Raw genomic sequence first — 23,855 nt, forward strand, 5'->3', positions numbered from 1 at the left:
GGGCAGTGCAGCGCGCATGCGCCGCACCCGGCTTCTCCCTCCCACGCCTCCTCCCACTCCGAGAGCGCACACAGGTGCCGGCGTCGCTATTCGCGCCCGGGAATGGAAAGTTGGTGAGCCCGTGGTGCGCATCGGCGCGCATCCGGCAAGCCTCTCTCCGCGTGTGCCTGAGTCTGCAAACTCTTCCTGACCCCAAGCGCTCGCCGCCACCACTGACTGCACAAGTTGCACGAGGGAGCACAGCCTTCGTGGCTTGCACTGGACGCCGGGTTGCTCTCGGTTAGTCACAGAAAAGCCATCCCACAAGTTTCAGTTTCCGAGAAGGAGACGCGCGCGAGTCGTCCTTGGGCAGGTTGGGAGAACCGAGTGGACAGGAGCGCGCTCGAAAAGCAGCGAGTTCCCAGATATTCTTTTTGCCGCTGACCCACAAGCGGTAACTCCGGGTGGGCGGTGATGCTAAAAAACCGTGAGAAAGAACCGGGATGTCTTGGACGACGTGGGAGCGGCAGTTTCGCTCTCAGACTTGTGCTTAGACTGCTGTGGAAGGTGGCAATCACGGAGGCGCAAGGAACCACTGGAGGACCGTGGCCGGTAGGTTGAGAGGCTCCCGTCGGGGCGGATTAATTTGTCTTGCCCGTTCGTCTCCCTTGTTCGCAGTCATCAGGCACGATGGCCACTTCTCCCGCTGGTTTTCTTCTCCCAGGGACGAGCCTATTTCAATGCAGAAGGAGCACATAATGTTCTTTTAACATTGTCTTATCCTGTCTTCCCAATGGGGATGCAAAGCTGCTTATTATTGTAATCCTGTCTTTCATTTTATGCTCACAATCCTGTGAGGCAGGTTAACATTGCAATGAGTAGGGACTGGCACATGGGATTCCCACATCTTAGTATAACATTTGAACCGCTGCATCTCACACAGGCTCTCAAAAGTCTTTTTAAAGAATTCGGATTCTATTGTAGCCTTTATAGCTTCAAAATACAAGCTTAGTAATCTATTCCTGCTGAAACTTTGGAAGCCATAGAGGGAGAACAAGAGTTAGGTCCAAGAGGTCTTGACTGAAACAATTCACAGAAGGAGAATAAGACTGTGGCAGCCAGCCATGACTCTCATTCATAGTTTTCCAAACCTTGAGAGTTCTCAAGTTCGCAGAACTTTTATCAGAAACAGCTTTATTTTATGTTGGCTCTTTCCTCACCTTTAATTTAAATTGCATATTAACAATCTTCTTGATCCAGATTTGGATAGCACAAAATGTAACCCAAATGAAGTAAATAAATAATGCACAGTGATCCATCTTCAGTGAGACTGATTATGGTCCCTGGCTCATATCTTATTAAAGATACCTTATTTGGGGGAGGGGGGGGGATGCTCCTTGATTTGTTTACTAGGATCATTGTATTCTTTCCTGGAATCTTTTCAGCATTGATTACTTTGTCATATTGCAGAATAGAACACACACACACTTTATAACTTGGACCAATAACTGGGCATGATTGAACCCTAATGTTGAATTTGGAACCTTGCTAGGATTATGTTGGGTCATCAGTGGCTGGATGATGGGAGAGGAAGCTTGACACTGGCCATTTACCCTGCTTCTCCATCTATCCTGGACATCACAGACTAACCTGATTGCCCTCCAGAAATTTGCTTAGCTTGGAAAGGTTTTCTTATTATAACTGTTTGCTGCAAAACATAAATTTATTTTGGTTGTAAACTTTTAAATGTATGAAGCATTTTTATATAGGGGTAAGTTCTCAGAGTTTAGTGGCTCTTACTCTTTAGTAAAGGGTTTAGGATCCCAATCAAGGAAGTCCTTCTGAAATCAACACCTGACCATAAACACGACTGGAATTATGATATAACCCAAAGTTTTAGTTGTGAAAGTTATTACAAAATGTTAGGAAAGTACATTAAAATTCTGCCTATTTATTCCATGTTGCTGTTGGACATAGGACTCTGATGGGCTTTATAAGGCAAAGTATACTGACACTATACACAATTGTTTGTGAACCAAAGAAGTGCTAGGTCCTGCCTTCTGCCCAATTATTCATTGGTCTGTTTTTGCTTCCCCCGCCCTCTTATCCCTGTCCAGCAACTTCCACCAACTCCTTAACAATGCAAAAGAGTCAACAGAAGTTTCATGGAGATCTCAAATTGCACTGGACTCCTTAAAGTATTGAGAGCAGCACTGATCTTTTTCCCACAAAGTAAAGCATCAGTTAAAGTCAGGGGGTGGGGGAGGGGGAGTCACTCAAGCACAACAGATCCAGTAACATTTTGAGCTGTTTCTCTATTTTGCACAGTAAGCAATATTCTTCACAATAGCCGTCCCTTCCCTTGCTTAGCATTATCAGGTAAATGTCAACTATCTACTGCTGTTTTTACTTTTTTGTGATATATTCTTGCCAACCAGACTAAAGAGGGAGACTCTGGATGACACGAAGAAAGAAAACATGTTGGATGTATTGTCGAAGGCTTTCACAGCCAGAATCACTAGGATGTTGTGGATGCCAGCCACAGATGCAGGCGAAATGTCAGGAGAAAATACTACTGAACACGGCCATACAACCCAGAAAACCCACAATATCCTAGCAAAACATGTTGATATCAACATTTTCTTGCTGACTGTATAAATACTATCCTTAGCTGTATCAAACTTGGTCAAAGCTAATGCAGCGTTCCACAACCAACGTATCCTAGAGAAGTGTGGAAATGTCATGGCTCAGTGATAGAGCACCTGCTTTGCCTCCAAAAGTGCTCAGATTCAATCCCTGGCATCTTCACAAGTGTTGTGAAAGGCTTCAGACCCTTGATAACTGCTTCCAACCAGAGTAGCCAGTGCTGACCTTGATATACCCTATGCCTGTCTCAGCACAAGCCCACTGAAAATATCAGAAGAATTTACATTTCAGCTGCTTTAGTTTTTTCTCCATAATAGTACAGGGGTCCTCTGTGAACCACAGACCTTAAATTAACAAATGGATGTATTAATTTTTTTAATCTTCAAATGTAACAGAAAGACCATTCCTAAGTAGGAGGTATGACTAATACCCTTCTTAAATACCCTCTTTGTTCCATATAATTGTCATTTTATTATTTAATTTCAAGTTTGTTTGAAGGCTGTGTTGATTAGGCAATATTTCCTTGTGTGGTCTTGAAAAAAATTGTTGTGGTGTGATTTTGGAAGTTTTCGTAATGACAGATGGCGAATGTTTTCTGTTTTGTGATTGCAGCCCTTCTTTGGCATTCATCTATTATAAGAGTGTTTTTTTTCATTGAGTGGGAATTATACTACCAGACACTACAAAGGGGAATGGAACCAAGACCAAAGAAGCCAAAAAGTCAGTGCACGTGCTAAAATATTTAACGGTGATGTGGCATCTTCATATCCATTGACTTAATTATTTTGCAACAGCATAAGATAGAGCAGCGACATGGTAGTTGTACAGAATTTCTGGATGGCAGTCAATTATTTCATTTCTTTACACATTGTTTATTGAAAATGTTTCCAGCTCACATTTTCAGATTCTCAAGGTTACACACATCAAGTTGTATCCAGTAACCTTTTAGAACTAGTATAGCAGATCTTCTTGCAAAGTTCATGGATATTCTCCACTTTCCCATTTCTACCCTCACCCCCAGCAGTCATTTCCAACCCTGGAAAATTTAATTCCTGGACTTTTAGGGCTTGTATACAGTTAAAGCCTTGTAGGTTGGTGAGCTGTAGTGCAGAAGGGAAAAGGGGTAAAATTGTTATTAGCGGAGCTTTGTTGGTGGAAGAGACTAGAAGGGCAGTTTAATGCAGCCCACCAAATTATTCGGCTATAGATCACTGAAGCCAACCATATATTTTAAAATAATTACATATATTCCCTAAAAGTATATTTTAATTTGAATATTTACAAAAAAAAAACTAACTAGAAACAAGGAGCGCTATAACAGACAGAGATGAACAGCCAAAGGGTTTCTCAAACAGATATGTCTTAGATGTGTTTAAAGTTTAGGAGATGAAAGCATCCTTCCTGGTGTACGTTAGTCTATTACATCAGGGCAACTGTTCTTCAGCAGTTCCAGTGTTCAAAATGGAAGGAAGTTGAAGTGGAGCTCTCAAAGATGACCTAAGCAGGCAGGTGGGGAAAGTAGTGCTCTTTGAGGCTCCAACCCATTAAAGGCTTTAAAATTCAAAAGCTTAAATTGAGTCTGGAAAAAAACAGACAGCCTTTGCAGGTGGCACAGCATCAGTGGATAAGTTATTACCTGCATATATTCAAGTGGTACACATTCAACATTTTCCATCATGGCCAGTTAAATGCAGGATCCAGTCTCTCTCAGGCCAAACTTTATCACAAAATGAGCAGCCAAGATCTCATGAGATCCAGGAGAACATAGAAAGTGTTCAGCTTTCAGTTTGGCCATCCTAGCTTTTAAAGGTAAAGGGTTCTGACTGGAAAAAAGTCTTGTGGCTTGACTCATACTCCCCTTTGTTTATCAGAGCAGCATTTCAGTTTAAGCTTGTCCTCATGTTAGTTTTTGACATATCAAAGTTGCCCTTCCCTGACTTGGATAGCCCAGATTAGTAAGATCTCAGAAACTATGTAGGGTTGGCCCTCATTCATATACTTGGATGGGAGACTATCAAGGAATAGCAGGGTCACTATGCAGAGACAGGCAATGGCAAACCATCTCTCATCATCTCTTGCCTTGAAAACATCACTGCTGTGATTTGTCAGCACACAAAAAAGTCTCCCCAAATCTGCATTTGCCCATTTTCTTTGCATTCTGAGCCTGCATTTTAACTTTCTCTGACATGATGAGACCTTATTTAGCAGATTAGTTCTCCCTGATGTGATTAACTTGACATCACATGAGAACACAGCAAGACAAATGGGTACCGTACAAAAATGACAGGGGGAAAAATATTGTGGTGACTTTTAAGATGAGACTCATTAGTCAAATCATCAGCTAAAAGCCAGCCTACATGTTGAAATGTATAAATCAAACCTGAATACCCACAGTTGCCTTTTAACATGTACTATATCTGAGGGATTAGAGAGGTACCTAAAAAATGAAGCTAATAGTTCCTGTTCTTTAAAGCATAGCATGAGATAGTGTGTTAAAACAAATAGCATACAAGCCAGTTGAAAAATGTTTGCTAGTTTATATGGTTTATAAAGACCATACATTCAGTCACATAGCTAGACTCTCCCCACACCAGGCCAACATACTTAATACCTGGAATTTCCAGGGCAGGGAGTAGCCTGAAGGAGAAAGACCCCCCCCCCCATCAGAACTGTTATACCACTACCCCAAGCCTTTGTTTAGGACTGATGGAAGACTGGGAAATCTGGTGGTGTAACTATTTCTCTTTTCCTCCCCCAGGTCTCGGTCAGGTAAGTTCTGAGTATGAATTATTGTAGCAAGAGATGACAACTGATCTGTAAGGTCCCTGTCCTCTCCTCAGTTGAGACACCCCAATTTGATCCCTGGTCTCCTTAGTTGTTTTGAAGGGCACCCCACTGAAAACTGAAGAGAATCCCTGGGAATCCCTGGGAAACATTGTCAGAGAGCCCATCTGGTCTGCCATGTCCTAAGTACATTTCAGCAGGAACAGAGGGCCGGGGATTTTTCAGCCTGGGCTGAAAACTCAGTGGAATGCTTTGTCCAGTGAGACCTGTAGGACCTGATACAGCTCCACAGTGACTGTTAAAGTTGTTCCATCAGATATTTGGTTGAGGCATCTACGGGTTTTTTTCTTCCCATCTTGACCTTCCCCATCTTCTTCCACCCTCTTTCCTTCAGTGGGTTTTAGTATGGTATTTTAATGAAGTTCCGCCATCAGTGGTGGAAAGGGGATTAAATGTTGTTTTAAGTTGATTTTATTGAGTTATATAAAATCTTGGAAGCTGACCTGAGCCTTTGCGGGGGAAGGCAGCATTCAAATAAACTACATTTCCAATAGGCAGTGTAAATACCTGCAAAGTATTAGTAATGTCAACACAACCTTGGTCAGCTTGGGGTGCTATGCAAAATTATAACAACTTGATTAAAAGAGACATGAATCATGCAGCCCTTGTCTTCAGATGGACTTGAAACAACCAAGACAAGTATGACTTATGGTAGGTGATTTTTTTTTCACTTAAGTGGGTTAGACAGACAGCAGATGGGTTGGGAGAAGAAGTCTTTCCACAGGAGAACAATGTGTGATCCCACTTGAGCACAGTATCCATACTCTTTAAAAGTTAGCTTCTTTGAGTGTCAAAGGTACTAATTACCATTTTCAGTTAAATTGCAATTCATATGGATGGTTGTTTGCTGCATTACAAATAAGACCTGTTTTAGGTTATTAACAGTACACTCTTAACAGTGCAATCAATTCAATTTAATGGGCTTAGAAAGGTGCAGTTCCCTTGGGATTGCACTGTAACTAGTTCAACTGTGGCAGAAGTACATTAGTTGTATTAAAGCATTTATACCAAGAAAAATGCATGGGTATATTCAGTTTTGTAAACTACTTAAAATTCAATTTCATAAATACAAATTTTTTCAACATGAAATGTTTAAAGCAGTTTCTGCTATTATAGTGTTCTAAAACCACACATCATATGATTACTATTTTAGAAGCAATATAATCTATCTATAATAATGTAATGTTCATGTCCATGTATCACTAGGACAGTTTATTCAATCACATCCTACTCCAGAGCCCTGGTGGCAGAACACAGCATTGTTCTGGTGCTGCCCTGCTACCTCCAGGAGGGCTTTTCAACTGCACAGGGAAGAAAAGCAAAAAACAAAAAAAGCTTCCCTGCTGCTGAAAAGCCCTCTATGGGCTTATGTCACCCAAACCCCCTGCGCCAGCATTCCAGTGGCTAAAGGCTGGGAGGAAGCTGACTAATGTCAGCTCCGCTCCCAGTCACACTGCTGCAGCTTTCTGTGCCTGCAGACTTAGGCACAATGGCATATTGACAAAAAATGAAGCCTGGAGCAAGAACAGAGTTTTCCATCACCACCAACCTGGGTGTCTGGGGTGAGGAGAAGGGCTGGGGGCTGGTAAAGGCCTGGTGGGACCACCACCCATAAGACACATGGATGGGGCAATGGCGGGGTAGGCCCAGCAGCGTTCTTGGGGGTGGCTGACCCGGCATGCGATCCGTAGAGGGGTGGGCCCTTCCTTCCCAAGAGAGCGCCGGCCACATGGGACCCGGGGGGAAGGAGAAGGGGTGTTGAGGCAATTTTCCGCCCCTCGTGACTAAATGGGCGCTGCCCAGGGACATTTGCCCCCTATGTCCCCCTGGGTGGTAGGCTCCTGCCTAGGAAGGAACTGTAGGTTCTGGGTTGTGTGCTGTGGAGCCAAACAGGGCTTGCCCGCCAGAGTAAGTAACACCCTCCCACCAGTGCATTTACCCCTTGCTCCAGTGGGTTATTCCCTCCCCCCACTAGGGCTGCCCATCTTTTATTTAAAAATATTTGTCACCCAAAGGTACCCAACGTAACTTGACTAAGATATTCCAACGGATAGACTCACCAAAACATTAAAACTATAAAACATTTTCAAAACAACAGCTAGCTGCACTTAAAACAACATCAACCATTCGTACCACACACATACCTGAAAACTACCCTCCTGAACAGCACAGTTATTTAAGTATGTGAGTTGTAGGCTGTGAAGGATATGAAGAGTACAGACCAATGTCTTGAACTGAACCCAAGAAAGAGCCAGTGACCAGTGCAAAAAAGTTGAGAATAGGTATAGATTGACTAACTCCAGTCAACTAATGAAGTGCTACATTTTGAACCAACTGAACTTTCTGAGGTATCTTCAAAGTCACTCCCGCAGGACCTAAAGCAATAATCTAGCCACAAAATTATAGTAGCTTGGTTAGTTCAGTTCATTTAACTGCAAAGGTTGCTGTGAGGATAAATTGAGGAGGGGAGAATGAAGCTGCTTTGGACCCAAGGGATTAAGGGAGTGGGTATAAATATCTAAAAATACATATAAGTAGCCACACCATAGGTTAATACTTATAGGACATCAGATACTTTTAGTTTTATGTTAATTCTGTTTCAAATAATCCCTCATCTTGAATTTGGCTTTTCCACAGCCACTACACACTAGCACCATTCATATATTCAACAAGAATACGTTGAATTGAATTGAAACCTTTAATGGCATTTTAAAAAATAATATACAACAGGTTTGAAGAATATAAAAATTAAGATCATTGAATAAAACAATCTAAAAAAAGAAAGAAAAGTTCTGTTTAGTGAAAAATTGAGAACGTGCAGTGACGACGACACACAGAAATTTGGCCGTAGGTTCCAGTATTGAGAGAGAATTGCTATCTATCAAAAACAAAGTTTTGGCAGCATCCACAATTCTGTCTAGGTCAGGCAAAAGGGGTTCAAGTAAGTTTTTCCACACAGAATCGAAAAAAGGGCAATGGTGAAGGACGTGGTGAATGATTTCCTCCAATCCAAGGATTCAACTACAAGTTGTTTCAGTGGTTGCAATATGATTCTCTCTGCTGAATCTTCTGGTAGAAGGAAGCATGTTACATCTAGCCAGAACAACAGCTTGTCGCAGTTTGGGATCAGTTAAAAGCTGAAGACAGCTGGCTGTGATGGTAAACCGAGGGAGGATGCCCAGATGGATAGGGGAGCAAACTTTATTCGCTTGAGCCATCAGTCTCTGTGATTCCTGCTCAAAAAGTCTATGTTTTATTTTATGAAATATCTCATTAGCAGTTAGCATAAGTAAAGAGTCCAGTGGCAAATCCAGTTCTTGTAGTTTGGCGTTCAAATGAGCCTACCACCCCATTGAATGAAGGAAAGTGAGAGCATGAGAAGTAAAGCTAGAATCCTTGTTATAGCAAAGTCGTAGCCAAAGCTTAAAGGTGAGACACCAAGCTCTGGTTTCCATCAAATGCTGGCCAAGCACAAGACAGCATAGGGCACAGAATGGGGGATTACAAAAATCTGTGTAGGAACCTAGATTGAATTCGCTCAATTTCAATGTTCCAGGCTTGAATCCATAATGGAATACCATAAAAGAGCTTTTGACAGATTTTGGCATTAAAGATCTTTAAAGCCACCAGTATATAACTATGTCCCTTGTTGTGGAAGAAGCGAAGGATAGCATTGCAGGTGATTTTACTCAGTGCTATCGCTCTATTCCTATGTTGTGTCCAGTCGGCCTTATGATGGTAATTAAGGTCTAAATATCTGAAAGTTTTAACTTGCTCCAAATGGTGGTTGTTGAGAGGCCATTTGAGGAGGTGCCATGAGTTTGAGAAAACGAAGACTTTGGATTTAGAATAGTTTAGGACTAAATTGTTGTCGTTGCAATAATCTTGGCGACACATTAAACCTGCTTGAGAGCATGAAAGTAGAACCACATCATCTGCGTAAAGTAAGACAGGCATTTTGGAAGTCCCTAGGAAGTTCATGAGCATCAAGAGCTAAAAGAGCAGCAGGCAGATCATTCAGGTAGAGGTTAAATGTTGGTGCGAGAACACATCCTTGTTTCACCCCTTTATTAGTTGGTATTGGAGGGGTGAGACGGCCTAGATGATTGCATTTGACTTGACAAGATGTGTTTGTATATAAAGCTTTAACCAGAGTAATTAGTCTGCCATCAACACCCGGAGAACACAACTTCCTCCAGATGAGGCCTCTGAATATAGAATCAAAGGCCACTTTAAGAAGAATACATAAAGAGAAGGATGGGTATTGTATCTGTTGTCCTTGTCCTGATTCTGATCACCCTGTATCAGTTCACCCAGTGTATACTGATTGTGGAGTGCTTTGTGATATCTCTATTAAGATTAACAAAAATAACAGAAATCATTGTGGGAATATTTCAGATCTCCTGACTTTGCTGGGTGCTTAAAAAGAGAGAAGCGAAGAAGATCAAGCATTCATCTTGATCAAATTATTTATTTAAATTATTTATTTAAAATTTTTACACACCATCTTTCTTCTTAGCTTGAAGGATCTTAACTCCCTCTTGTCTGCATCTTGTGTTGAATGCCAGACAGATTTAAATAGATAGTGATGTTTGGTAGAGGTGGTATCAGATTGTACCTTCGGCTTTCTGAAAGAAGCACGGGGGACATAACCATTTTTAGCTATGAATATAAAAACCGCTGCTATAAAAAACCCCTCTATCAACAAAATGAGGAAGAAGATGGTGGTCACAATGCAGAGTGTTAATTTACAGAATGTTAATTTAAAATGACATCACATGCAATCTGTGTTCTAGAAAATGTAGAGAATAAATCATTTTTCATATATGCTAATGGCAACTCTTGTGCAAACAACACAGCGAATATCAAAAGCAACTATTTTTGAACACCTGAATTGTGTAAGCATGCTATGGCTTTGGAAAGGTTAGAAATTTGTTCATTTTGATCATTTGAACAGAGCAGCTGAGCTCATGCTTTCAGAGAGTTGGCCACCATTACCCCAAAGATCTCTTTCCTAGTCAATCATAGTCTATTTAAGTCACATCAGCTGCATATGGATTTATGGTGCTAAAATGCATCATTTGTTATTTTCTTATGTAACCCTCTATCTATGCATTCTGTTGCCCAGTGATCCAGTTCATAGAATTGATTGGAGCTCATTGCAGTTTTGATTTGAATTTCATCATTCTGATGTAATTTGGAGTGATCCACCAAATACAAGCACTGAATAAATATTACACCCTGAATAAATATTACAATTGTACACCCTGTACATCTAAGCTTTATTTGCTAGTAGATCCATATCTGGGGCCTGTTATCCAATTAATCCCCTACAACAGCTAGTTTCCTTTTCCTTTTGTCCTAACCAGGGTTCAGTGGAGGGAAGCTGGCAGGAAGAAAGGTAAGCCAGTCTAGACTGGGCAACAGAGAACCTAGGAAAGTGTAAACAGAAAGTAAAGGATTTATTTTGAGAAAGGAAGCCAAATAGGAGAGAAGAAATCATATTTCCCCTGTCCTGAAGAGGGAGGATACAGTGATTACATGCTAGTGATAACGGAAGATTATTCTGGAGAGCAACCACCTACAAAAATGAGGGGGGGGGGCCTTGTGAACCCAGAATTCATCAAGGTGACAATGGTGAAGATCAGGTATGAGTCCATTTTGATACAGAAGTAGGATCCAAGCTGACATTGTACCAAAATTTTGAAACCTAGCTGCCAATGGTAAACTTTGAGTCATACTCTGATTGGTGCATCACTGAATCTAGTACCCTAATAATGTAAATTTGAAATTCAGGCTGTGATAGTATAGCGAACCAAACTGTTATAGAAGGGGCACCTGATTGTGCATCAGGAACATACCTAGAATAAGTGAGAAATTGACATGGATCTGCTGATTGTAGCCAGAAGATGGGCAAATGATATTTCTTGGGTTTATGATTGCATCATGCTGGAAATGAATCCACACAGGTAATTTCAGTAGCTTTGGGTATTTGTCCTGCAAGTCTGGGTTGTGGCTTATGGTTAGAAATGTGTGAGGAACTCTGGAACTTTAAAGGAGCCTTGATCAATCTGTTGTTGGTATATCCAGGAAGTCAAGCTACTCCCTTCCAGGAGCACTTCTTTATTATTTTTTTCATTTGATTGGGATAGCATTCGACAATGTACAAATCGATGCATTACCACCAGCACTCCTGAAATATGCTTGGAGTTATTGGAAAAATGCTTGGAGTTATTTCCTGTAGGTGTGACATCTTGAGGACACAAGATGATGGGGTCGCCTTTACTTGTGTGAATATCAGGCTATATAACTTATTATTATTATTATTATTATTATTATTATTATTATTATTATTATTATTATTATTATTATTATAGATTTCACAGCTGCCAGATCTTTAGCTGGTTGTTGGCCTTTATTACAATTCGAGCCTCACCCAGAGGCCTAGGAAGTTATAATGTATCAGCGTGATATTCGTGCAGATCCCAGCAAGGCTGCCTTCTGAAGTTGACAGATGTTAATTTTGTCAATTTGAAGATGTTTCAAGTGCTGCTCTAGTGTTTTTGGGATGGCGCCCAGCGTGCCGATTACCACTGGGACGACCTCATCTGGTTTGTGCCATAGACGCTGAAGCTCGATTTGCAAATCGCAGTATCTAGTGACCTTCTTGTGTTCTTTATTATTGTTGTTGTTGTTGTAGATTTCACAGCTGCCAGATCTTTAGCTGGTTGTTGGCCTTCATTACAATTTGAGCCTCACCCAGAAGCCTAGGAAGTTGTAATGTATCGGCGTAGTATTCGTGCGGATCCCAGCAGGGCTGCCTTCTGAATTTGACAGATGTTAATTTTGTCAATTCGAAGATGTTTCAAGTGCTGCCCTAGTGTTTTTGGGATGGCGCTCAGTGTGCCGATTACCCCTGGGACGATCTCACCTGGTTTATGCCATAGATGCTGAAGCTCGATTTGCAAATCACAGTATCTAGTGACCTTCTCATGTTCTTTTTCAATGACCCTGCTGTCACCGGGGACTGCTATGTCGATGATGCTCACTTTCTTGTCCTCGATCACGGTGATGTCTGGTGTATTGTGTTTCAACACTTTGTCCATTTGGATTCGAAAGTCCCTCAGGATCTTGACCTTCTCATTTTCCATTACTTTCTCTGGACAATGTTCCCACCAGTCCTTAGCTGTTCTTATGTTGTAGTTCTTGCATAAATTCCAGTGGATCATCTTGACCACTGAGTTGTGTCTCTGTCTGTACTCAGTCTGGGCAATCTTTTTGCAGCAGCTGAGGACATGATCTACAGTTTCATCAGCTTCTTTGCACAATCTGCATTTTGCATCATCTGAGGATTTTTTGATTTTGGCCTTGATCTAATTTGTTCTGATGGCTTGCTCTTGGGTGGCTAAAATCAGGGATTCAGTTTCCTTTTTCAGAGTTCCAGTTGTTAACCACAGCCAGGTCTTTTCGTTATCTACCTTGTCTTTGATTTTCTCCAGAAATTGGCCGTGCAGTGCTTTGTTGTGCAAGCTTTCAGTCCTCATTTTAATCACATTTTTTCTGTATTCTTGTTTGGTTTTCTGGGTTTGCAGCAAATGTCTGTTCTTCATTTCAATCAATGCCTGTTCTTGACATCCCATCCCATAATCAGCCAGTGTATGCTTCTCTTCTTCCACTGTTTGCTGTACTTGCAGTAAGCCCCTGCCTCCAGATCTCCGGGGAAAGTATAATCTATCAGTATCACTGCGTGGGTGTAAGGCATGGTGCATTGTCATAAGCTTCCGAGTTTTTCTATCCAGTGCTTCCAACTCAGCCTGTTTCCAGTTGATGATTCCTGCAGTGTACCTGATGACGGGTATGGCCCAGGTGTTGATGGCCTTGATGGTATTCCCGCCATTTAATTTAGATTTCAAAATTTTCCTGACCCTCTGGGTGTACTCTCTGCTGACAACAGTCTTCACTTGGCCATGCTTGATGTTATCCAGCTGCAAAATGCCCAGGTATTTATAAGCGGCCTCTTGGTTGCACTTGATGAGTTGGCCATCAGGCATTTCAATCCCATCACTCTCTGTGATCTTGCCCCTCTTTATGGCCACAGTAGCGTACTTTTCCAGGCCAAACTCCATCAAAATGTCTGTGCTGAATATTCAGACTGTGTTTATTAGTGACTGGATTTCTGTGTCTGATTTCCCATACAGCTTCAAATCATCCATGTACAGCAAATGTGAGATTTTTTCTGAGTCTTTGGCCATTTGATAGTCCAGCTTTGTTTTCTTTAACATTACTGTTAGTGGGATCATGGCAATGATAAACAGTAAAGGTGATAGTGAATCACCTTGGAAAATTCCTCGCTTAATGTTGATTGTTCCAAAGTTTTCATTTCCGACTGTCAGTTCAGTTTTCCACTGTCTCATCGCTTTTTCAGTGAATACTCAAATGTTTTTGCTGATGCCAATTGTTTCCAAGCATTTCATGATCCAACTATGGGGCAGTGAGTCAAATGCCTTCTTGTAATCGATCCAGACCATATGCATATTCATTCTTCGATTCTTGCAGTTCTCCATTATCATTTTATCTATCAGGAGTTGATCTTTTGTACCCCTGCTCCTTCGTTCCCTTTTTGCTCCACTGGCAGGATGCTATTTGCTTCCAAGTAGTCCATGATGTTATCTGCTATTATGCCAGTGAGCAGTTTGAGCATCGTGGGTAAACATGTTATTGGCCTGTAGTTTCCAGGTGTTGCTCCTTTGGCTGGATCTTTCTGAATCAAGTATGTCTTCCCAGTTGTTAGCCATTGATCAATTTCACCATTTTGCATGGCTTCATTGAACTGCTTGGCTATTGCCGGGTGCAAACTGGTTTGGTATTTGAGCCAGAAGCCATGCAATTGATCATGTCCTGGTGCTGTCCAGTTTTTCACTTTCTTGCTTCGCTTTGTTATCATATCAGTTGTTATTTCCAGCTCTTGCATTTGTTTTTGGCCAGCATCTTTCTCAAAATCTTTTATCTACTGCGCCTTACTGTTGTAATCTTTCTCGTTTTCTCACAGATCTTTCCAAAACTGAAGTGTTACATTTTTCTCTGGTTTTTTTGCTTTCAACATTGATCTTTGTGTTGAGGCTTTGGTAGAAATGCCTTTGGTCTGAGCGAAATTGCTGATTTTGTCTGTACTGGATGTTTCCTGCTTCATATCTTTCAATTTTTCTCACTGCAGCTGTTATTTGTTGTTTGGTGATCTCCAGTGCTTCTTCAGTTGTTCTAGTGTCTAGCCAGTACCTTCTAATTAATTCTTTCATGATCTTGCCATTCTTTAATCTTTGTTCTTTCATATTTTTCAGGTTACTGGCATCTGATCTTAGTTTTCTGATCTTCTGTTCCAGTCTAATTTTCCACTTCGGTTTTGATGGTTGATTTATCCTGGGTTTAGGCATTTCAATGCCCAGTTCTCTTGTGACCACTAGTGCAGTACTGTACATGAGCTGATTAGTTTGTTTGATGGATGTTTTCAATTGTCATCAATGCCATGTTTACATCCCTCGTTATGGTTGCCAGGTCTTTTTGGGGCGCCATTTTGGGCACCAAAGCCGTTGTCTTTCATTATTATTGTTGTTGTTGTTGTTGTTGTTGTTGTTATTATTATTCATTCGACTTAATAAATTGCTCTCCCCCAAAGCGCTCTGAGTAGTGTACAAAACAGTAAATAGCAAAAAACAAAACATCAAAGAACATCATTAAAATACATAAAACCAATAAAATATGCCCCCCCCACACACACACCCTGTATCGTGCCTTACTCCTGCCCTGTACACCTTTTTAGATCTCTCCCAGGTCCTCATCCTGAACAACTGTCTTGAGCTCAATGGGCCTTCTGAGTAATGCACTCAGAATTGGGCAGCAAAAGTCAAATGGGATTGCATAGTTACACCACCATCCTAAACATATTTATTCCTAAAACAATTGGGTACAGTGGGCTTAGAAGAGTGCAACTCTGCTGATGATCACACTGTTTATGTCTTCTAACCCATTGAATAGTGGGGGGGGGGGTTTGAGGGGTGGGAGGAGTGAACGTAGAGGTGTTCTTACTGCAGTTTCTGCCTAACCAGAAGCCACCATCACTGTTCTCCATGTAGAAAAGGCATCTTTTGTCCCAAAGCAGATCTGTCCATGATGCTGAACAGTGTCTTCCTGCAGGATTGTTTTCAGTTTCCCTATGAAAAACCTACAGTTGAACACCAGTTTTCTTTTATGGATGGAAACCAATAATTAAATAGTTTTATTCCTTCCTTGTACCTTCTAATGTAATGTGGGGATGTCATTAGCATAAGCTACAGGGTTTTAATTATCTTGGCAAGTTTTCAGTTACTTTTATTATTTATCTTAAAATGTAAATGCAGCGTAAGGAGCATAACAGATTATTTGTCAAACATGTCTTTTTTCCCCTTAATTGATTTATTTCCTTTAAAGTCTCATTTGCCTCTCTTTGAGTGCTGGGCACCTACTATGATAATTTGAAACACTTTTCTGTATTCATGTGAAATGTTGTCATATTTTCCAGCGCAGCCTCCAAGATCAAATTAAAACATTAAATTGTTCTAGTGAAAAGAGAGAAAAATGGTTCTGTAACCCAAAATGAAATAGTAACAAAACACTTTGCAATAATGAATGCTTGCTGCAAAAAATTACATGGAGTGCAATCAGTATCTCTAGATAAATTATACATTTTGTTCTTTTCCAGTGGCTGTGTTTACATTAACTAAAATAAATGCTGCAGCATATTTTTAAATGGCAAGTGAGTAAATGTGCTACTGGGAACCATTATAGTATATTTCTATAATTCGTCTACGAGTTTTTTTAAAGATTCATGTTTTTATTTTTAGGAGATAAACATTGCTCGAAACTACTTTAAAAAATTTAAAATATTAGTAATTGTCACAACCAGAGATACCACATAGTAAGGCCATGCACATATATTCTTGAGTCCTCCAATTTCTTTGTAGAAGTCCATAGATTGATTTTGCTCAGATATGGTTTATTATAACATTTATAATTCATTAATATTTCTGACTCCATTTGACTAGCTAGTGATTATGTCTTCAACATAGTGCAGCAATCTAGGAAGAATATACTCTATAACACCAATATATATAAAAATGGATATATGTATAAATCAGTTTTCAATACTAATGTGAGGTATATGGCTCAGAGTACCAGACCAGCTGGACCAGCGGTTCTCAACCTGTGGGTCGCGACCCCTTTGGGGGTCAAACAACCCTTTCACAGGGGTCGCCTAGGACTCTCTGCATCAGTGTTCTCCAGCTGTAAAATGGATAAATGTTAGGGTTGGGGGTCACCACAACATGAGGAAGTTCATTAAAGGGTCACGGCATTAGGAAGGTTGAGAACAACTGAGCTAGAGCAAGGTTTCTCAAACGGGGTTCCTTATGGGTTCATTGGAATCTTGTGATTTATTTTCAAAATTCTTTCAAATTTGGGGAACACACTCTCATAGGGATGAGCAGAGACCAAAAAAAATCTATTTACAACTCTTTTTGAACTCTCTGGCAGTATGCTATAGGAAAGTGTTTATTTGGTTCATCCATTCGTAATTTTTGATATGAGATATGGGAGACCATCAATGTTATATTGTAGGAAGGAGAGGGGGAAGTGCATTTTTCAAGAAATCAGCAGTATATTGTCATGATTATTAATATCATGGGGCATTGGGCTCAGATAAAGAGCTAGGTTGACAAATTACTTTTAATAGTCCACATAGCATCAATAAAACGAAACCATTATAAGAAAACTCACAGTAAAATTAACTATTACCCTTCTTGCAATCTACGGGTTTCCAGATAAGACTGATGCCTCTTCTTCAGTGCAGAATCAGAGACTTTTTTGCTGTTCTTTCCTTTTGGTATTGGCAAGCAGAAGTGAGGCTGTTCTTTTTTTACAGAAACAGTAGTCTTATACAATCAAAAAGTGACACGTATGTGAATTTTGGTTCCTTATAAAGAGCCACTGCAAATGCAGATTGAAATAAATAGCTCATTATCCTAACCAATAAAATGCTAAGGGATGGAATGTCACGAAGACAAACCCTCCACCAATCAGTGAGTAGAACACCCAAAGTGAGTCCTGCTCACCCATGGGTGGGTGACATTCCATCTCTTCCCCTGCCCGCCTTCCCCTGGCCCAGGAGCATGGCCCAGCGCCCCATCCCTTACAGTGGAGCAGCAGTATCTTAGTGCCTACTGCTCCACAGACCCACAAAGCCATCCTGCCTCCTCACCCCCACAGCTTGCCCCTGGCCAGTGAAGCAGCAGCTCCTTGGCACCCACTGCTCCCCAGGCCTGAAGAAGCTGTTCCACCTCCCTCCTCACACCAACAGACCACCAAGGGAGCAGTAGCGCTTCGCTGCCCGCTGTTTCCGAACCCACAGAAATCCTCCCAGTTTCCCCCACCCCAGCAGGGCGCTCTAGGACACCTGCTGTTCCCCAGCCCAGCAGAAGGCCTCCCTTCCAACCCCAACTGACTCTCTCTGGGCTGTGAAGATATGGTGCCTGTTGCTCCCAGGGCCCACAAAAGCCTCCCTACCTCCCCTCCACCCCAATAGGGCGCCCCCAGACTGAAGCAATGGTGCCTAGGCACCTGCTGCTCTCTGGCCTTGCTGAAGCCCTCCTGCCTCCCCCCACTTCAACAGTCCTATCCAACAGTCCTAACCATTGAAAGGCTAGTGATGTACCATTTGAAAACCATCACGGATCCACTGTTGGACCCCTTGCAATTTGCATACCGAGCAAATAGATCGACAGATGATGCTGTTAAAATGGCTTTGCACTATATCCTACAGCATCTTGAATCGCCAAAGACCTATGCAAGGGTCCTCTTTGTTGACTTTAGTTCAGCATTCAATACTATCAGACCGGACATTCTTCTAACCAAACTAAATCAGCTAGCAGTACCTGAGCAGCTATTTGTGTTGGCGATTACAAGCTTCCTAACAGATAGGAGGTGTTCAGCAGGTGAAGCTAAGAAAAATTACATCAGGGTACACCTGTAAAATGAGCAGGCATGGGGCCCCCAAGGCTGTGCTAATTTCTCACCACTTTCTCTCTGTATACCAATGACTGCATCTCAAACGATCCATCTGTTAAAATACTGAAATTCTGTAGATGATAACAGTGATTGGGTCTCTATTCGAGACAACGATGAAACCGCATAGCCAGACAGGGTTGAACAACTTTAGTAGGGCCTTCCTGGTGCCACTGAACAATCTAGAACTTGAACACACTTAAGCAACTTCAGAAATGGTGGTAGATTTCAGGAGAAACCTCCCATCCTACCTCCTCTCTACAATACTAGACAACACAGTATGTGCAACAGTAGAGACCTTTAAATTTCCCTAGGCTCCATCATATCTCTCAGGACCTAAAGGCGGTCACCTAACATCAAAAATGTCATCAAAAAAGCACAACAAAGAATGTTCTTTTATACAACTCAGGAATGGCTCAAACTGCCCAAGGAGCTGCTGGATACAGTTCTACAGAGGACCATGTGAATCTGTCATCTGCACCTCTATAACTGTGTGGTTTGGTTCTGTAACCCAACAAGATCGACATTGTGACTTTGAAGAGAATAATTAGAACCAAGGAAAAAAACAATTGCTAGCCTTCAACACTGCTCTCCATTGAGGACCTGTATAATTGCATGGGTTAAAAGGGCTGCTGTGAAAATATTACTTGACCCCTCGTGATCTGGACATAAACTGTTTCAACTCTACCCTCTAAACATCGCTACAGAGCACTGTACACCACCAAGACAACTAGACATAAGAACAGTTTCTTTTTCCTCAATGCCATCACTCTGTTAAACAAATAATTCCCTCGGGAGTAATGTCAAACTATTTATGTATATATTTATTATATAATTATCAAATTACTTTTTTTTTCATCATTCTATTACTCATCTCCTCCCCATTTATGATCAGGTTGACTATAGCCTGTCCAAAGGACATTTCATTTTATTTTATGATTTTACATTTTATGTTTTCTATTACTATTGATTGTTTCCCTGATTGCTTACTAGACCTATATGACAACCACAAGTGCTGTACCTTATGATTCTTGACAAATGTATTTTTTTCTTTTATGTACACTGAGAGCATATGCACCGGAGACAAATTCCTTGTGTGTCCAACCACACTTGGCCAATAAAGATTCTATTCTATTCTATTCTATTCTATTCTATTCATCAGAGCTGCTCTGCAGGCCCAGACAACCCCTCCTACCTCCACCCACCCCAACCATCCCCATTTCCCTCTTACCCCACCCCAATCCTCACTTTTCCATCCTCCTGCTCCCCAATACCAACCTTCAAACTCTCCCCCACCTCAAGTCACATCTTCTAACCCTACCCCTACCCCAAGACTTCCCATTCCAACCTTCCATCACTGCAAGCCTCCCCTTGCCATCCTTCCCCACCCTAAGACACACCTTTTCACCCTCCCCCACCCCAGTACTTCCCTTCTCCCTTCCCCACCCAAGCCACACCTTCCAAGCCTCCCCCACCCTGACCTTTTCACCCTCCCACACCCCAATACTTACCTTCCAACTCTCCTCCATCCCAGCTTTCCCCATTCCACCTTCCCCCCACTCCTTAACCCTCACCACGCCACTCACCCCCCAAGTCACACTCCTTCTTCCTCCCCCCCACCCAAACCTCCCCATTCCACCTTCTTCATCACGGAAGCCTCACCCTATAACCCCTTACACCCACACCTCACCTATCCACCTGCCCCCCACCCCAAGCCACACCTTCTAATCTTCCCCAACCCCAATCCTCATCTTTCAACCCCCATCCCATACCTTTCCACCCTTCCCCCACCCCAACCTACTCCTTTCCATCCTCCTGAACCCTCCCCTTCCTCCTACCCCAACCAAACCTTTCCAACCTCTCCTCCACCCCAGCCACAGACCCAGGACCAGGTAGGCTCACTGGAAGTCTCTTGCCCTCTGGGAGCAGGGAGGGCGAATAAGCATGCCTCCAGTAAATCCCATTGTGGGGGGAGATGTTTGCTCCCACACCCTTTGCTAGGACCGACTGCATCTCCCCCGCAATGAGCTTTGCTGTTTGTTTACTTATAAATGGAAAGTGTTCTAAACTGGTTTCACAAAGTCTGCAGGGTCAGCACAATCCTGAAGGCAGTTATCAGGGATACCAAAATTCCATAAGCATCTGTTTTAGTTATATAAATATCTTGGAGAGAATTAAATACTGTTCATATTTTTGAAGGAAGTGAGACATATAGAGGCAATTTATTGGGCAAAACCCTCAATACTGAATGTAGTGTGCTTGGCTGAGTATTTCTTTGAAAGCATCATTTCCTTCCATGTCTACTTTGGCTATTATACTGAAGGGGATGGTGAGACAAGGTGTGTCTCAACCTATAATTCCCTTCTCTTCAGCTTAAACCCGGTTGGGTGAACTAGAATTTATTTTTGAACAAACATGCCTAAGAATCAGGCTGAAAATGAATGTCCTGTATTGTTCACAATTGTCATATCCAAAATAGTTACTATTAACAAAAAACAAATCCTAGATTTCTCAACCAAGAAAGCCTGCAATTTATTAAAAAAATGCAAGGGCAGCTGGCAAAGCAGGAGAGTGATTCAGGTGGCTCAGTGGTAGAGCATCTGCTACAAATGCAGAAGGTCCCATAGTCAATCCTTGGCATCTCCAGTTAAAGGGTTCAGATACCAAATGGTGCAAAACACCTTCATCTGAGATCCTTGAGAGTCACTGTCAGAACCGATCTTGATATACCAGTGGTCTGATTCTGTATAAGACAGCTTCCTGTGTTCAGAAGAAGAAATGGGAAATAGAAGATAACAATGACATGAGTAGCCCATATGTGTTTGCGTTATAAGAAACATCATGTGTCATCCATACGAATAATTGTCACTCTTCTGGCTTATTTAGTTGTTTTTAATGCTTAATTACTATGTCCCAACCCTGTTGGGGAGGGAATTGAGTTGTGGTGCTGGCAAAGGGCTGTGCCAATGCATTTGTTCCCTCTGCTAACAGAGGGGGCAAAGGCAGTTGGCTGCCCTTGAGCTCTGCAGTGGCAATGCCCAGAGGTCAGGGCCACCGCAGAACTACACTGGCATCCAGTTGGACGTGGTATGGAGTTGGTGGGACATTCATAGTTATGCTGCTTCCTAGGGTTTGGACTTATGCCACCCTTGTGGATGGCATAAGTCCATTTAGCCCCATGGAGGGCTTCTCGGCAGTGGGAGGAGGGGTTTTTTTTGTATTTTCTGCCTCCCTACAGTGCCAGAAAGCCCTTTGGAGGTAGCAGGACAGTATGGCAGCAGCATCATTCCCTGCTACCTTGGGCTGTGGATTGGGCTGCCTGTCTCAATATTGACAGCTAATACTACTGGATGAGTGCAGTGAGTATGAGCAAAATTGGTACAAAAGAAAGGAAGTAATATGAAAATATCTTTTTTAAAGTGCTACCTGACCTTGCAGTTTACTCTTGCAAGACCTCAAGAATTAGCTTTATTTCAATTCTAAGAGGGGAAATATCATCTGATTTCATGAAGTAAAAATAAACCTCTGTTTAGCAAGTACTGGCATTTATTTATTTATGTTTTTATTTAATTCAGCTTTTATCCTGCCTTATCTCCTCCACAACACAATTTATAACACAATCATAAAAACCTTTAAAATCCAAAATTTACCAATACAATCTTAAAACAAAAAATAACATCACACATTAAAATAGTTATTAAAACAGATGGTCCTAAATAATCCTCTTCCACGACCACTTTCCCCACTCCCACCCACCCACCCACCCACCCAGAGGCCGAGAAGATCTTACTTCACTCCATCAGGCTGGCTAGGTGGAAAAGGCCTGGTGGAACAGCCATGTCTTGTAGGCCCTGCGGAATTGCAACAACTCTTGCAGGGCCCTGACTTGACTTTGTAGCTTGTTCCACCAGGCTGGAGCCAGGGCCATGAAAGCCCTGGCTCTTGTCAAAGCCAACCAGATGTCCCTCAGACCAGAGATTGTCAAGAGGTTCCCCTCTGACGAGCGGAGGGGCCATCAAGGGCAATATGGGGAGATTATTATACAGATGCTCAGAATGATATACAGATATTCTGAAATTGTCAAGGTAATATAATCTAACCTTGGCTGTTCTTGCACTTTCTAAATGCTCCATGGCTTAGCTGGGGAGCATACCTGCTGTGGGGCTTCTCCCCCTGCTTGTCATTCCCCACCGCTGCCCGGCTCTGTCCTTCGCTTGAGTCAGGGTCAGTGAGGGAAGCCCCGAATGGTTTCCCACGAGCCCGGGCCTTTCTCATAAGCACTGCTTCAGCACTGCAAGCTCTTCTGTAGTCTCTTTCACGCATGCATGGGCAGTATCCATTTCCTTCATTCGGATTAGCTGAATCTCGCCGCATTCCCCCCACTCACTTCCACTATTTTAGTTTTACATTACAAATCAGGCGCTGAGAATCCACGCCCTCACCCCTCCATTTAAAGTCCTTTCATGTGCGACAGGATCGCCATCCCCCCCACCTAAAATGTAAATCTAAAATCTTTGGCCATTTCCGCACGAATGCGGAAGCGGCCGGGTCGGCGTTTCCGACGCCGACCCGACGACGCTAAGACCATCCGCACGGACGGTCCTGGAAAGAGCCGGGCAGCCGGCGCCACGGAGCGCCGGGCAAGCCTGGTCGACTTTCCGCACTGGTTTGGCGCCGCCATGTCTGGGACATGCCCCCCTGACCCTGCGCGCCTGGTCCAGCAGGGCAGGGGGGCGTGTCCCCAGGCCTTGGCGACGCGCCGGAGGCCCGGGGACAAGGTAATTGCCGGGTGGGGGAGGCGTCTCGAAGCCGCTGCTGTTCGCTCGGCAGCAGCTTCAAGGCGGCGTTTCCCCAACAAGAGCGCTTCTGAGCGCTCTGGGGAAACGCCGGCTTTGCGGCGGTCGGGCGGCGCGAGGGCGGCGTGGCTGCAATGCAGCTGCGCCACCTGTGCGAATGGCGGCCTGGAGACGGCGTTTTTGCCGTCTCCAGGCCGCCATTAATTGCCCGTGCGGAAACAGCCTTTGTGTGTGCGAGCGAATCGCCGCCCTCCCATTCGTGGTGCCTGCACATGCTGCTTCTCTGCCCAAGGTTTCTCCCTCCTTTATAAAAACCAAGGTTTCTCCCTCCATTTTCTTTTCACTGCAAGGGAGGGGAGTGCCGCTTCTCAGTTCCTGTCAATTGGTGGGGCAGGCCAGAATGCGGAGGTGGGAAAACTGGCCCTATTTATGCTGCAGAGAAGTTTTGCACGCCGGTGGAAGCCTCCGGAGCAACAAAGGGGCATTTCAAAAGGACCT

At 42.8% G+C, this 23,855-nt stretch overlaps 1 long non-coding RNA gene across 4 annotated transcripts in view; it reads left to right on the top strand.

The window, feature by feature from the left end:
• The first annotated feature begins 15 nt into the window (after nucleotides 1-15).
• LOC125434795 overlaps nucleotides 16-23,855 on the top strand; it is an 82,458-nt gene continuing 58,618 nt past the window's right edge. For 3 of the 4 annotated variants that reach the window (XR_007244826.1, XR_007244828.1, XR_007244827.1), the window contains exon 1: nucleotides 16-591. This is a non-coding gene — a long non-coding RNA (uncharacterized LOC125434795). The remainder of the gene's footprint in view (nucleotides 592-23,855) is intronic. The other variant, XR_007244825.1, reaches the window with a different exon arrangement.

This window comes from Sphaerodactylus townsendi, linkage group LG06, assembly GCF_021028975.2.
Source record: "Sphaerodactylus townsendi isolate TG3544 linkage group LG06, MPM_Stown_v2.3, whole genome shotgun sequence".
Lineage (NCBI taxonomy): Eukaryota > Metazoa > Chordata > Lepidosauria > Squamata > Sphaerodactylidae > Sphaerodactylus > Sphaerodactylus townsendi.